Source organism: Cibotium barometz, chromosome 48 (assembly GCF_041138505.1).
Source record: "Cibotium barometz isolate CiBa-2024 chromosome 48, ASM4113850v1, whole genome shotgun sequence".
Lineage (NCBI taxonomy): Eukaryota > Viridiplantae > Streptophyta > Polypodiopsida > Cyatheales > Cibotiaceae > Cibotium > Cibotium barometz.
In genome coordinates, this window is record NC_141093.1 from 26,315,540 (window position 1) to 26,332,217 (window position 16,678).

Sequence of the window (16,678 nt, forward strand, 5' to 3'; positions counted from 1 at the left end):
TACTAACATCTCTGCCGTCCGGCTATACAAGCATAAGAACGGGGCAGTGTCAAGGCAGAGAGAAGTTGTACCTGTATCTTAATTTAACCAAGATAACAATCCATTTACTCAACTAAACCATAGGACTAGAATCCATGTTATCTTCTTAAGAAAACAATCCTTTTCAAAAAGATTTTTATATTTCAACTTGAGATTGCAATAAAACATTCTTTATTAAGGCATATGCTATTGTTTAAAAGAATACAAACTTTAAATAGTAAATCAATCAAATAGATCACTAATTAAAAATTAATAGAGAAGCCGGGGCCATACCTCAACCCCTAAGAATGATATATAATTGAAAAATAAAATATGTATATACCTTATAGAAATTTATCGTTTATATTTGCCTTTGCTCGTTTAACAAGAGCTTTAGAACTTGACATATGAGAATAGAGTCTTCTAATATCTTCTCTTACGATTGAGATCATCCAATCATCCCCAAGCTTTGTCTCGTCTTACTTGTACTGTGACTCTTCTCTCTTTCTAAGGTCTATGGCAAAATAGCCTTCTCTTACAGGGCTTCGGCATACTATTCTTTCTCTAAAAGAAAAGCTATGGATTTTTGGTCTCTTCCCCCGAAAGATCATAGCAATCTAAGATTCTTTTCTAAGATATTAGATAAGAATGAAGGGATATATACATCTCAAGCTCTAGGATTACCTTAACGCTACTTGCTGCCTTCTTATAATTTTCCCTGTGTAGAGACCCTGACAGAAACAGCAAATTGTTTCGGCCATAACTCTCTGATAAAAACTCAAAATATGGTCGTATAACCAGTCAAAAGAACGAGAAGGCATCTAGTCTACAAGCCCACGCAAGTAGAATAGGCAAAAACATCTGTTTATAGCCACAAACACGCCATCTTTAGAAACGCGTTGTTTTTTCATATTTTTAGTATGCATGGACTCTAAATATGTAAAAGTACTCTAAATATGACCTCTTATCACCTAAATTCAAATTTCTATTTTGGGAGATACTTATCTCTTAATAGAACTATTCTTGTCTTCTTAATTCTTTTAGGATTTTTGGAGCTAATATTTTTATTCTAACACTTTCCTAATGTTTCTAGCCTTATTGTCTCACTCTTCTCTAAGTGCACTTTCTTTCCTTCTTGAAATCTATATTAAAAGAGACACATACATACGTGGCTTGGGAGGGACCTTACAGAGTGTGTGCGTATCTGTTTTCTAAAGCTAAAGTTAAGAAAGGCATTTCAATTATGGGTGGGTGAGTACTTGTTTGGATCTACCGATTCCAGTGGAGGGTGGTGGCTAACCCATTGGCCGAGGCTGGAATCAGTGGAGTTTTAATAATCAAACTGAAAAATCTTAGGATTACGCTAGGATTCGAGTAGCTAGTTAAGTCCCTGATAAATTTCTCAATTGAGTGGATCAACGGCTGTGCCTGATCTTGATTAGGAAAAAAGCATTGAAATTACTCAGATGATCAAATTCTATCAGTGATAGTTTCCTTCTATCTGGTTTATTCAGGTGAAGGATAGTTTAGATTTTGATCTCGTTAGAAAACTCGTTAAGAAAAATTCAAAAAGGTGGAATCGTCCCCGCTTTCCGGGCATGGGAAATTTTCCCGGTTTCGGTTTTCAGAGTGACCACCAGCCTAGTCTCGTACCCGAACATTCGTGGGCGAGGCCCCGAGTGAGAAACCCTGCCTCGCGCATGAGGGGGCTGCTTCCGCCTGCTGCTGCTGCTGTCAGCTATACCGGGAGTCTGGTGCGCGAAGGGGGCAGAGGGATCTTGATAAAAAACAGAAGCAGGAGGGAGCACACACAAGAGAAGCAAACCCTAATCCATATCCATCAATCATAAAGAAGGAGAGAAGCCATAGTCATCATCTCTCTCACACACACAAAGGAGAACACAACATAGTGTTATGTCCACACTACAAAGTAAACCTAATGTAATGTCCACACCACACATGACCAGCTGGACGCGATCATAAACACACCACACGATATCTATCTACCATACTGTCACTCTGTCAGCACCCATGTGCTATCCTCCAGCTGTATACGAGCTTGACATTTCAACACTCCCCCTCAAGCTCGACATGTCCATCTCTAGGACTCCCAATCTAGTACGGAAATACTCGAACTTATCCTTACCAAGTGCTTTGGTAAAGATATCTGCAACCTGCTCATCTATCTGTACATATGTCAAATCAACGTGCCCATCTAGCACTTTCTCTCTGATGAAGTGATAGTGGACCTCAATATGTTTGGTCCTGGCATGATAAACTGGGTTGCTAGCAAGCTGAATACTACTCATGTTGTCACAATGAATGACAACTCTCGTATCACTCTATAACTTGACATCATCTAGCAACTTCTTCAACCACATAGCCTCACATGCAGCTATGGCTGCTCCACGATACTCGGCCTCTGTGGTAGATAAAGCAACTGTAGGTTGCTTTTTACTGCTCCAACTCACAGCTCCACTACCAAGGCTGAAAACATAGCCACTGGTAGACCTCCTGTCATATACACTACCGGCCCAATCTGCATCTGTATATCCATAGACATGCATGTCTTTTCCTGCCTCATAGAAAAGACCATAATGCACGGTAGTTTTTACGTATCATCTCAGAATACGTCTCACAGCATCCAAGTGAGGTTTACGAGGACTCTGCATAAACTGACTCACCAAACCAACCGCATAACTGAGATCTGGCCTCGTAATGGTCATGTAGATAAGGCTACCAACCATTTTCCTGTACATGGTGATATCATCAAGCTCATCACCCAAATCAGCCCTAAGCTTCATGTTTTGCTCTAATGGTGTCAACATTGGTTTGCATGCTGTCATACCATACTTTGCCAGCATGTCAAGTGCATATTGCCTTTGCACCAACCATATACCCTTGCTTGTTCTAATCACCTCAATGCCAAGAAAGAACCTTAAATCACCAAGGTCTTTCATATCAAACTCTTTGCATAAAGAGGCCTTAACCTCATCAATGCCTTTCCCACAATCACCTGTGATAATCAAATCATCAACATAAATGACTATCATCACGATACCATCATTTGTCTTCTTCACATAAAGTGAAGAGTCTGCATTTCCAACCACAAATCCAATACTGACAAGATATCTGCTGATCTTGTCACTCCAAGCACGAGGTGCTTGCTTCAAACCATAGATTGCTTTCTTTAACCTGCAAACAAAGGTAGGATATTTTGGATGTACATATCCTTCTGGCTGTTCCATGTACACCTCTTCTTGTAGTTCACCATTCAAGAAAGCATTTTTTACATCCATTTGATGTAAAGCCCAACCTTTTTGTGCTGCTAGTGCAATGATAGACCTCACTGTAGCCATCTTAGCCACTGGGCTGAAAGTTTCATCATAATCAAGACCATAAGTTTGTGCATATCCTTTAGCGACCAGCCTTGCCTTATGTCTCTCTAGGCTGCCATCTGACTTGCACTTTACCTTATACACCCATTTGCAACCAATTGCATTCTTTCCTTGAGGTAACTCAGCCAATTCCCATGTATCATTTTTGTCCAAAGCATCCATCTCTTCATCCATGGCTTTCTCCCATACATGCTCTCCAATAGCCTCTGTATAGCATGTAGGTTCCACATGCTTTACCATAGATGTCATGTATGCATAGTGCATAGCAAAATCTCGATATGTCAATCTTTCAACTGGATATCTAACTCTCTGGGATCTCCACAATGCATGCAGGTCACTCTGTACACCTGTAACTCTAGCATGTGGTGGCACATATCTGTCCTGCCTAGCACCAAGTGTGCGTAAAACAGGTATGCCGAGATCCTCATCCAAACTCTCAGAACTAGATGACTCATAACCTGTGATTCCAATTCCTTCAACTTTCTTCTTGCCTTTATCCACCACTCCCAGTGCTCACACTCTCATGCCTCAAACGTCCTGACCATGGACGTACACTGCTACTCTCAGCTTCTGCTGGCCCAGACATAGTAGTAGAACTAGAACATGCTTGTGGCAAGTTCACAGGCACATCTGCCTCAAGTGAGTCAATGACTCCCTCATCTTTTGCTTTGTACCAACTAGCAAGCTCATCAAACACCACATCTCGTGAGATGACTACTTGTCTAGTTTAAGGGTTATAACATTTGTAGGCCTTTCGATCCTGTGCATACCCAACAAATACACATTTCTCTGCCTTAGGATCCAACTTCCGTCTTCTTTCATCAGGCACATGAACATAAGCTACGCATCCAAAGACTTTGAGATGTCCAATGTCTAGCCTGTAACCTGTAAGCCGCATCTCTGGCGTGCTTCCATGAATGGCTGCTGTAGGTGTTTTGTTCAGGATATACACTGCAGTAGCACATGCTTCTGCCCAATATTAATCTGGCATGCTCTTTTCATTGAGCATTGCCCTTGCCACTTTACATATGACTCGATTCTTTCTCTCAGCCACACCATTCTGCTGAGGTGTATACCTGCATGTCAATTGTCTTCTTATCCCATGCTTCTGCAAGAAATGCTCAAAAGCTTTTGAGGTGTATTCACCACCTCCATCTGTTCTCAAACATTTAATCCAACAGCCATATTGCTTTTCTACAAGAGCCTTGAAATCCATGAATTTTTCCAACACTTCACTCTTCTCTCTCAGAAAGTATATCCATGTCATCCTGCTGAAATCATCTATAAATGTCAGACTGCCTTTGATAGATGGGTTTTGTGCAGGGCCCCATACATCACTGTGTACTATCTCAAGTGGCCTGTTACTCATATTTCCTTCTCTAGGAAACCTCAACCTTGCCTACTTTCCAAACTGACAGGCTTCACAAACATGCATATGTCCATCATATTTGAATCTAGGCAATCCATTGACAATGCCTCTTGTTTGCATGTTCTTTAATCTCTGTATATTGACATGTCCAATCCTCTTGTGCATGTCCTGCACAATCCCATTGCTCTTTGAAAATATGGCTGAGCTCAATTCTGGTATGCCTGCATCCAATTTGAACAACCTTCCTTCCTTCTTGCCCTTGGCAATCAATCTACAGCCATGCTTAAAGTCTTCCACAAAACAGCCATTCTCATTGAATCTTACTTGTAGTCCCTACTCAACCATTTGGCCTATTTTACTGATGCCAAATTCTTTGTAATGGATGGTACATATAGTACCTCTGACATATTTTTCACATTTCCATCATGCATCCTCAAAGGCACACTGCCAACATGTGTTATAAGATGCTGAGTATCATCTCCTGTGACCACATAACCATTTGTATCCAATGGTTGCATCTTCTCAAACCACTCACCATGACATGTCATGTGGTTTGAGGCACCTGAATCCATATACCATGACTCATCTCCAGCATTCTGAGAATCCATTGTCCCCATAATGTGCTTCATTGCAAAAAGATGATTTGAACTCCCATCATTGTTACTAGTAGATGCATAATTTCCATGTTGTGGTCTTCCATTCCTCACATCATTCTGCTTTTTGTAACAATCTTTTGCCATATGTCCAAGTTTGCCACAATAGTGACATTCAATCCCATTCAAATTTTGTTGAGGACCTTGCCATCGTCCTCTACCACGAGCACCTGTTCCAACACTCCCCCTATGGGATTGAAATCCACGACCTCCACGTGATCCAAATGATGTTTGTGAATTCTGAAAATTCTGATTTGATTGGGGTTGACTAAACCTGTCATTCCAACCACGTCCTCCACGGCCTCGAGGGGTAAATCTCCCCCTGCCTCGAAAGCCTCTAGATGAGTAAAAAGCCTGATTCCTTGCATGCTCATCATTGCTTGACGAGGATGCACCACCTGTAAGACTCATACCACCAAGTCCAAGCTTCAATTCTTCCACAATGAGCAATGACACAAGCTCATTAAAGTCTGGCATTCCTCCCAACCTTACTGAGATGGAAGTGTCAAAAGATTTGTATTCTTTGCCTAAACCACGCAATGTGAGAGCAACCAAATCATCATCATCCATTGGGGCATGGATTGATGACAAGGAATCTGCATAACCCTTGATTTCCTGAACATACTCATGTATACTCCTATTCCTTCGTGTTACACTGTGAATCTGTTGCTTTAGTTGTATCTTCCTTGCACCAGTATCTGTCTCATACATTCGGCACAATATACCCCATGCTTCTTTCGGTGTATCTGCATCTTGGATGTGAATAAGCAAGGCATCTGTTACACATATTGAAAAATAATGCAACACTTTCGAAGACCGCTCTACCCATTGCTTGTGAGCCAGCAACTGAGCATTATTTGGTTGAGGAGGTAGGAATGGCTCCGGGTCTTCATCCGACACGAGACTCCATAAACCTTTGCCTTTCAAAAAACTCTTCATTCGAAACTTCCACACTTGAAAGTTAGTTCTGTCAAGCTTCTCTCCAACAATCTGTATCGGACCATCTCCCATTGTTGCAAAAATATAGTAGATGTACCCCTTTGACAAATTGTATGCAGGACCTGTAAAGCTTCAAATCTCTCCAAATCACATCAAATGCTTGCAAATTGTGTGCATTAACATCCCACAATGATGCATCAACAATGTACACTCGATCAAAGTTGAAACCAAATGATACTTCTTCACAAAAAATTTTCTGGTTTTTTTCTCGCCAGTAATTCGCCAGTAACCAGTCAAAGATTATGCTCTAAATCCTTAAAATCTTGTCCAAATGCAATGATTCAACTTGCATTGGCTTCCCAACACATTGCTCCAACATATCCTAGAAGGGTTTGATCAAATTCTTCAAGGTGAATGAGAACCACCAATTTTTGTAGCTCCCTGGTTTGCCTTTTTCTGCATCTGTCAGGTACCACCTCTCACTAAAAGTGCTCTATCTCCTTCAAATCTTATCCAAATTCAAAACTTTTTGAATCAAAAGTTTAGAACTCATAGGACTCTACTTGTACCAAAGGAATTAGGCTAATTTGATATAGACAAGGATTAATGCCTTGATTAATAATGCTCTGTTTCTGGACAGACTTTCTGCAAACCTGCACACCTCTGATAAATGACTTCAATGAGCTCCAAATACATCAAATGAGCTGCAACCAAGCTTCACAATGCCTTAGCAATGTCTTTGCTAAACTCCCCAAGCTTTGAATGGCATCAAATGGAGTAGTATTGAGTGAATTACATGAATTTTATTGAAAACTGTCAGGACTTCAGCTCCAGAATGCGCCGCCTACTCCAGAGGGCTGTAGAAGAAGGGCAAATCACAATTGAGTTGATAATATTCTTAGCAATGACCTAAACCAACTTGTGCTTGAAGGGTTTGGCTCAATTCTTCCTCTAGCTTCTGCAATCGATCCTCCAACCACGGGGGGTATGTTCACTGTTTTTGTGAAAAACCAGAAACTTTTGCATAAGTTCACTTCCACTTGATTTTGCTCAAATCTGTATGCATCAATCTGCTTCAAGATTCTGTATGTTGCTTGTGCCCACTTTGCTAATACATGTGCTAGTTCAAATACATGTGCCTTTGTGTATACATTTGCCAAGAGTATATTCACGTCAAGCTTTCCATGAAAGCTTAGAGAAAAACCAAAAATTTTCTGCTTGCTTTATGCACTTCAATCTTCACTGAACTTGCTCTTTGGCACCTGCAATCCGCTCAAGGGTGTTTTGCTACTCTTACCAGTTAGGCCAAGCTTCAGATCTGTAACCGAGGTGAGCTCCACAGCTTTCTTTTGCTCCACAGCTTCAATGGAAATCTTCACAGCTTCTTCTTCTTCTTCCCTCTTCTCTCACTCACTCTCTCAACACAACTAATGAGCTCTAGGCTCTGATACCATGATAAAAAACAGAAGCAGGAGGGAGCACACACAAGAGAAGCAAACCCTAATCCATATCCATCAATCATAAAGAAGGAGAGAAGCCATAGTCATCATCTCTCACACACACAAAGGAGAACACAACATAGTGTTATGTCCACACTACAAAGTAAACCTAATGTAATGTCCACACCACACATGACCAGCTGGACGCGGTCATAAACACACCACACGATATCTATCTACCATACTGTCACTCTGTCAGCACCCATGTGCTATCCTCCAGCTGTATACGAGCTTGACATTTCAACAGATCTCACATCACACATGTTACTACCTAACATGCCATCACATAGTGCAACTGGCACAAGCTGACATCGAGCTTGAATCTCAACAGAGATAATGGGTCATGGGCTAGGGTGATGTCCACCAATGCATTACTCCTTCTAGCCAACAAGTATCTCTTCTACTGGCAAGGCTTCCTCCCTAGTCTTGAGGTGCTCTACCCACCTCTCCTTATTGCGAGTGCATCTAGGAGGGGTTATAGGCACCTCTGATGACTCCTCTTAAGAGACCTTCTTTCTAGGTTGTCTAGAAAACTCTGGTTCCCCTAGACCCATGACCTCTATTGCTTCCTATTGAGACACGGTGCCATGGGAGGAGGCCAGAGTAAGCAAGGATTCTGTCCAATCTTGTACTACTACTTCTTCTGAGAGCTTTTCTTCTTGGGATACCTCTGGGGTGTGGGTCCAACTCCACTATGTCAACCATATTTCACTGGAGCCCCTCTATGGAATTTAGCCAATTCCATAGAGGTTCCACCTCTCCTTCTAAGCCAAATAGATACTAGGCCTTATCCAATGGTAATCCTTGCCATTCATCTATCATGAACTCCAACCAAGGGTTGGCTAGCTCATGCTCTTCCTCTGTAATGGTTCCTCTCTCCCGAATGGGAATCATCTCATGTAGGGCAGTTCCCCTTCCACTCTCATTGGGGCCTTTTTCCAAGGGCAAGGTCATCATCCCTTTTGGTTAGGGATATGCAAGTTGTCTAGGCCCCAATCATGGATCGCCTGAGCTGCCCTAGACCAAGGCCATCCAATGAGCAAGTTGTAGGCCCTTCTAGCTAGTGGGAGGTCTAACACCACAAAATTCATTTCAAATACTAATCCCTCAAAAGTGATCGAAACTTGCCTGAGTAGTCCTCCCAAGGGCATCACTTCCCTCTGGTCTGCCACTTTGATTGTAAAGGGAGATGGCTTGGTAATTTGGAGACCCAAGACTTTCCTAGTAGCTTTAGGCATGATGTTAACACCATAACCACCATTCACAATGGCCCCTGTAATTTGAGTTCCTCCCATGGATATTGTCACCCTCGAGCTTTGGTGATCCGCCACTCCTAGGGCCGTGAGGCATAACTTTTCTTGCTTCATGGCCCATCACCCACTACTACTAGATGTGGCTTCACCCTGAGTTGCCTTTGAATCCACCTAGTGTTGGACTAAGCCTAGCAGTTTCTCTCCTATTTCTTGGCTCAAACCACATAATTGAGGAAGGGTGATTTCCACCTTTGTCCTTGCCCACCAACATTGCCTCCAAATGTAAATTACTTTTGGGTTGGGTAGACCCCTCACTCGCCTTTGATGAAGGTATGGTGGTTGGGGGAATGACCAAGGTAGGGGCCGCTTCCTTCTCCATGGGTGGTGTTTGAGTGAATTTCTCCACGGCCTCCTTATAAGCTTGTTCCACAATGGATGGGTGGAATGCAGGGAGGAGTTGGTTGCTTTCGGGCTCCTTGGGAGGACTGGGTGACTACCGCCACTATTGTAGTGTCATCCTTGGGAGATGGCACCACTGCTTCCACCATGTTAACCATTGGGGTTTTAGGACAATCCCAGGTGTAGTGGTCTCAGCTCTCCAGACAATGTAGGCATGGGGGTGAGCCCTCTGGTACAGTCTCTGGTACAGTGTATTGGTCGGGCCCCATACATGTTGTTAGTGGCCAAAAGTACTAGAGGAGCTTCCACATAGACCACCGAGGGTGTATTTTGATAGGCTTGGGGTGTTTGTGGGACTAGCACGGGTGGGAGGTATGGTTGATAGGTTGGGAGATTTCCTACTTGATATGGGATTTGCATAGGTTGGGGGTTGTATGTTAGTGTTGCTCTGGGAAGGGGGGTATTGGTGTATGCTACCGTGGTGGCTGCCTGGGGTATTTGAGGATTGGTACATAAGTAGCCATGGGGGAGGGAAGTGTATGTGGGGGAGCTAAGTAGGTGGGTCCAGTGGTGATATGGTTAATATAAGCTTGGGATTAAGTGGGGTAGATATTCCTACCAATTGATGGTTCAATAAGGGTGTTGGGTATGGTTGGTGGTTAGGGACCTGGGTAGAAGTTGAAGCACTACTGGTTGGGGATGGCTCCCACCCTGGTGGAGCTACCATAGGGTTAGAAGAGGAAGATGCTAAGGGAAGAGTAAGGGAACGAGGAAGAACTCTACGACAACTAGTTCAAAGAGGAGAGAAAAGGCGTGAGTTACCTCCAGAAGCTCTAGTCTTTGGGGGGCATACACAACACTCCTCTCACCACCACGATCAAAAATCACCAAAAAAAGAAAAGGAAATTTTTTTGAGACCATCCTTGACCTCTAGGAGAGTCCCACCATGATTGCCAAATTTTGTCTTAGCTTGTTGACTCCACCGTTCCTTGCTAGGGAACTCGTGGATTACCTACACAATCACTATGGTTGGGGAAAGGGGAGTGTGGATCCTCTCAGGGAAGTATACCTCCCAAGGCTTGGTCGTCCTCACTGGCTAGACATGCAAGGCCTATGCTCCACAAATCTACCATGCTCTCTGACCACCTCCTAGCACTGAAATATCCCCATAGGCCACACACTCACACCACACACACATAGAGATAGACAAAACACCACCAGAGAGTAACACTGTATACCAAAAATGTAGAAAAGAATGATACACTACGGAGAGAGGGCTCCCCTTATCTCCTCCTTGGGTGTCCTCCTCAAAGTCCAACCCTTCATCATGTTGTGTAGAGGGAAGATCTTCTATTGGGAAAAGGTAGATGTTGCTCAAAGAGGATCTCACCCTGATTTGGGAAAGGGAAAGGGGTTTTGCCTCCATGAGTATACTTGGCCAAAGAGGTGGCCATGCACATCCCTTAGGAAAGGTGGATAGTACTTGATGAATATCTCTCTGTTGAGACAGAGGGGTGTATACTCATGAGTACCTTTGAAGTTGGCCATGCACATCATAATTGCATCTGGTAGTTGAAGTACCCGATGGGTCGGAGATGTCGGAGGGCACCAGCAGTGACCAGTCGGATTGTGGTCACGAGTTTGACTTATGATGGTTATGTGTGGCACATCACTATGCGTATATGGCAAAAGTTGTGTAGGTTATAGAACCCACATGTTTTGATGAGGCTATTGGAAATGTGTGTTGAGAGAAAGCTATGGATGAGGAGATGAATGCATTGTATGGAAATGAGACTTGGGATTGAAGCAAGCTCCACGAGCATGGCATGACAAGATTGTTGAGTATCTTGTCACTATTGGTTTTCATATGGCAGATGTAGATCACTCTTTGTATGTGTGCAAGAGTGATAAGGGTATTGTGATCATCACCATATATGTAGATGATCTTATTGTTGGGGGTGACAACTTGGAAGAGATTGAGCATGTGAAAAGTCTTCTCAAAAGGAAGTTTAAGATGAAGGATTTGGGAGATCTGTGCTATTTTTTTGGGACTTGAGATCATTCGCACACCTGAGTGCATTTGGCTGTCATATAGAGACAATATGAATTGGACATGAAGTCCAAGTATGGGATGGCTGATTGTAAGCCAATCTCAGTGCCATTAGATCAAAAAGGCAAGCTTAGTGTGCAGATGCAGGTTATGTGTTGGAGGATCCCACTATGTACAGGAAGATTGTGGGGAGTTTGATCTACACTATTGGCTGAGAGAGCCAGTTTATGCAGGTTCTGCGCAAACCACATCTTGACAATGTGCGACGCACACTTCAATACTTAAGGGCCATTGTTGATTATGCATTGTTTTATGCAGCAGGTGTACCATTGAAGCTATATGGGTACACAAATGCAGATTGGGCAAGTAGCATCTCAGACAAGAGATCTACCAGTGGATTTATGTTTTCATTGGGGAGTGTTATTGTGACATGGAGGAGCAACAAGAAGCAGCCCACAGCTGCCTTGTCGAGTATAGAGGCAGAGTATAGAGAAGCTGCGATGGCATCATGTGAGGTAGCTTGGTTATGCAAGCTACTTGTTGTGCTGATTTGGGGTTGCATATGGAGAGAAAGATTGTCGTATATTGTGACAATCTTAGTAGTATACAGTTGGCTAGGAACCTAGTTTTTCATGCACAGACAAAACACATTGAGGTGCATCATCACTTCATTAGAGAGTCTTGGCAAGCGACATAGACTTGGCCTATGTCAACACACAAGATCAGGTCGCTAACATCTTCACGAAGGCCTTGGGAGCTGAGAAACTCCACAGATTTCGAGATATGCTTAGAGTTCATGAGCTGGAGTTGAGCTTGAGGGGAAGTGTTGAGATGTTAAGCTCAACATGAGCTGACACCATCACGAGGCGCTTGCATGACTGTTCGCCATTTATATCACTAGCGAGTTTGGTAGCTAGCACCGACATATCTTTGCCAGAGATTCAACAGCTAGACTACACTGACTTGTCCACATCTACCCACTTCTCTTAACATGTTCACATTATGGACCGCTTGTATATACTCTATGATGTGTGTTAGTCACTTTATCTTTGTTGTAAACCACTTTTGTTGTGAGAAGAAGAAGACGAATTTTTAGCCTCTCACCTTGTGTGTTCCCTTCTAGGGTTTGTGTGAGTGTGTGCGCGCTTGCAAGAGCTCAAGCTCTCTTCTCCCCTGAATCTTTTCATGCTAGAGTGTACTCGATTAGCTTATTTATCTACATGAAATGCCAATTTATTCCAGCAACTCTTGCAAGTCTTTAACAATAAACAAAACAATGAATGGTCAAAGATTTGGACACATGATCATGAGGAATTCTTTGTCATGATACCTATTAGCAGCACCATAGTTTTTTCTCATAACATCCTCTTTTGACAAATCATGGTGCATCTAAATATCATTCGGGAATATAGCATAAAAGGTGGTCCAGTAGTATCTTATGAGGAATTTCTTACTCGTTTCTACTACCTTAAATCTAAGTTACCACTCAATAAAGTGTTTGTATCTGATCACATTCGTATTATTAGAGGATTGTAAAATTTACTATTGAATTTGCTATTGTTAACATTTTTATCAATTTTAAATTTCATTTTTGTAGCAAACAACTCATCAATTTAAAGTAAGTCTCTCCTACCTTGATATCAAATCAGTTTACATTTTATTTTATGATGTCACGTAGCGGTGTAAGATTAAGGTACATTAAAATTTTAGTTTATTCTATTTAAGACTCTTATGCATATAAAAGCATGTACCCTTAAATCAAGGACAGTCCTTTTGTTTTGAATACTATATTGATTACTTCTCAAAAGCATGTACCCTTAAATCAAGGACAGTCCTTTTGTTTTGAATACTATTTAAGACTCTTATGCATATAAAAGCATGTACCCTTAAATCAAGGACAATCCTTTTGTTTTGAATACTATATTGATTACTTCTCAAAAAAAATTTGGTGTACTAAGGTAACTTGGCATGAAAGTTTTGATTGAGAGTAGCATTTTGTCAAGTTATCATATTACACAATACACGTTTGTTGAGCTCGTGGATGCTAACCCGATTGTCACCGTGGCCAATGTACTTAGAGCGTTGTTTCTTTTGGGATGTGGCCTTTAGCTTGGCCTGCAACCGTGTGATGACATTTAATGGGACGACACTGGATATCTTCCTATGATGAACGCTCAACACATTGAGGAATGGCATGCCTTCGACTGTGGAATGAGAAACTGACTACAAAGGGAAATATAGTAATGGTCAATTCCACCGCCCATGACATTGTGGTTACATTGGTAGATGCTTCTTTTGAGGGCAGTTCGCCACTCTATGGGGTTCATAGGGCAGAGGAAACACAGAAGAGGTGGTTTCCCCTGCTGGTGCACCTATAGTGTGCATAAGTGGTTTAGGGTCCATGTGAGGCACCGGCAAAGGGAGGGAATGTGTCAGGGGCACCTCGGGAATGGCGGAGCGCATGGGCTCCACAGGTTTAGCAATGGACCTGGTTGGGATCTTTCCAAAAGCAATGGGGTTTACGTGGAGAGGCAACGGTTGGGATGGAAAGATGGTACTGGTGGAGAGGGGCGTGGTGGCGCATTAATGTAAGTAGTTGGTTTGGGGCGGTGCCACCAGCGAGGCTTAGGGCCCAGGAGGAGAGAAAGGTAATGTTACAAATGGCAGCTGTGGGGTGGCATTGGCGTGGTGGCCAATTGCGTGGAATAGCTTTCTCGCATGTTGTCATGGAGAAAGATCGCCCATTTGTAGGCTTGATCAAAGGTGGAGGATTCCTTGACCAACATGGGGTCGTGAAGCCTTGGATTGTGCAAGCCCAAGAGGAAACGGCTGCTTACACTCAATTTTTCCCTCTCTTTGTAGTAACGCGAATCAAGATACTTAATGTGTGTGATGTAGTCGCGTAATGTTTCCTCTAGTTTTTGTTCCAATTGGAACAGTCGGATGACGAGGCTCCATTTGGGCCCGTAGGGTGCAAATCCGAGAATGAAGGCCTCCCTCACTGCTTTGAAAGCGCTTTTGTGCCGAGGGTCCAAGGATTGGAACCATTGCACAGCCTTGCCTTCAAGGCCGATTCCAAGTAGATGGACTTTGGTTGCATCCTCGAAAATTTCAAATGCCTAACACAGATTTGGTTAAAAACCTTGGTGTGGAATACGGGGTCTCCAACTCCGTGGAATTTTGGCATAAGTTTGAAAAATTTTGCCCACATAGGTTTTGTATGTGATGTTAATGGGTGCAAGTGTTGTGACACTCCCCTTCCTAAAGCTTGTGCTAAGCTTGGAATGTCAAATTGTGGCGTAAGGGGAGGTGTTGCAAGGATGGAGATGGGAATAGATCCGTGGTGGATAGAGAAGAGGGTATGTGAATGTGCTCGGGGCATCTATCCACGCTGGGGTGCATGTAGGGAGGGGCCCCACTAGATGAGGGCTCTTCAAAGATCGTTTCGCCCTCCTCGCCAAGCATGTGTGGCATGGCGATCACATGTGAATGAGAAATTGAGGCCGGGGTGCCACCAAATGGAATGGAGGCATGCAACCATGACGGAAAGGTGTCCATGGTGTGCGAGGAAGCTTAAAGAAGCTTCAACGGTGCACATGCAGGCCCGAAATAGGAGTTTTAGCTCACTTTTGTTTTGCACGTGAACGTTCATAAGGCTAAAAATGGTCTTGTGAGGTGTTTTATGCATGTAAAAATGACCCTACACTGAGTCAGGGAGGTAGACCAAAAGCGTCTCTAAAGATTTGATTAATTTTTTAATTAAAAAATTTAAACTTTTTTTGGGTTTAGTAAACAGTCTTACACTCATAAGCGAACTGTGGCTTTTTTTTGAAAAAAGAAGGTTTTTTTTTACAGTCGTACGCTTACGAACATACGTCCATGGCTTTAGGTTGGAATGGCCGTGGGGCAAGTATGGAACAACCATGGTAATTTTTATTTTTAATTTTTTAGTACGGCCGTACGCTTTACGAACGTGTGTCCATGGCTTTAGGTTGGAACGGCCGTGGCTTCTTTTTTTTAGTTTTTTAGGTACGGTTGTATGCTTATGAACGTACGTCTGTAGCTTTAGGTTGGAATGGTCATTTGTGGAGTGGCCATGGTATTTTTTTTAACAATTTTTAAAAAAATAATTTTTGGTACAACCATACGCTTACGAACGTACGTCCATGGCTTTAGGTTGGAACAGCCATGACAAGTGTCAAACGACCAGCAATTTTATTATTATTTTTTTGGTACGGCCGTATGCTTACGAACATATGTTCGTGGCTTTAGGTTGGAATGGCCATGGCAAGTGTGGAACAACCATGGGTAAATTTTAATTTAAAATTTTGGATTTGAATTTGAATTTCAAATTGGAGGGAAGTGAGTGGGAGACAACTAAGGCCCTCTCTTTAATGCTATTAGGTGGGAAAGGGCTAAAGTTAGAGACTACTCTAAATTAGTGGATTTCGACTAATTTAGAGGTCCTCTAGCTTAACTAGAGATTAATTCTCTTAATTTCATTGTTAATCACTTCTTAACCCTCTTCTTTGTCCTCAAATTACTCCTAATTAGTAAGGAGTTTAAGCATGGAGATTTGATAGTAGGTGGATTAGCAATGTGTATGCTAATCCAAAGATGTGATTATCTCAAAATAATTTCACTAATTAGGTCACTAATTAATCCACTCAAAAGAGAAAAAATTAGATAAAAGAGACCAAATTAATGCTGATTTTTGCTAATTAAGACCTAATTGGAGTGAACTAAGCATAGATTTGAGTCAAGGCAAGTGTTTAGAACACTAATGCTACTCCAATTAGTCAAGGCTCAATTTTTTAGTTTTTTACATCAAGGCCCAATTTTTTAGTTTTTTGCTCTCTTTGAGTTCACTAATCACACTAACCAATAGATTAGTGATAATTAGTAAAAATTAAGAGATAGTTTATGGTTTTTATGATTTTTTGTTTGATTAGTGTTCTATCTAGTAATGCTAACCTACCTATGCTAAGAAATTAAGCAAAAAAAGTAAGATTAATCTAAAGATAAATAAAAATAGTCTAGGTTTAAGGAAAAATCATCTTGATTAGGCTCTCTAATCACTCAAATCACAAGTTTTTTTTA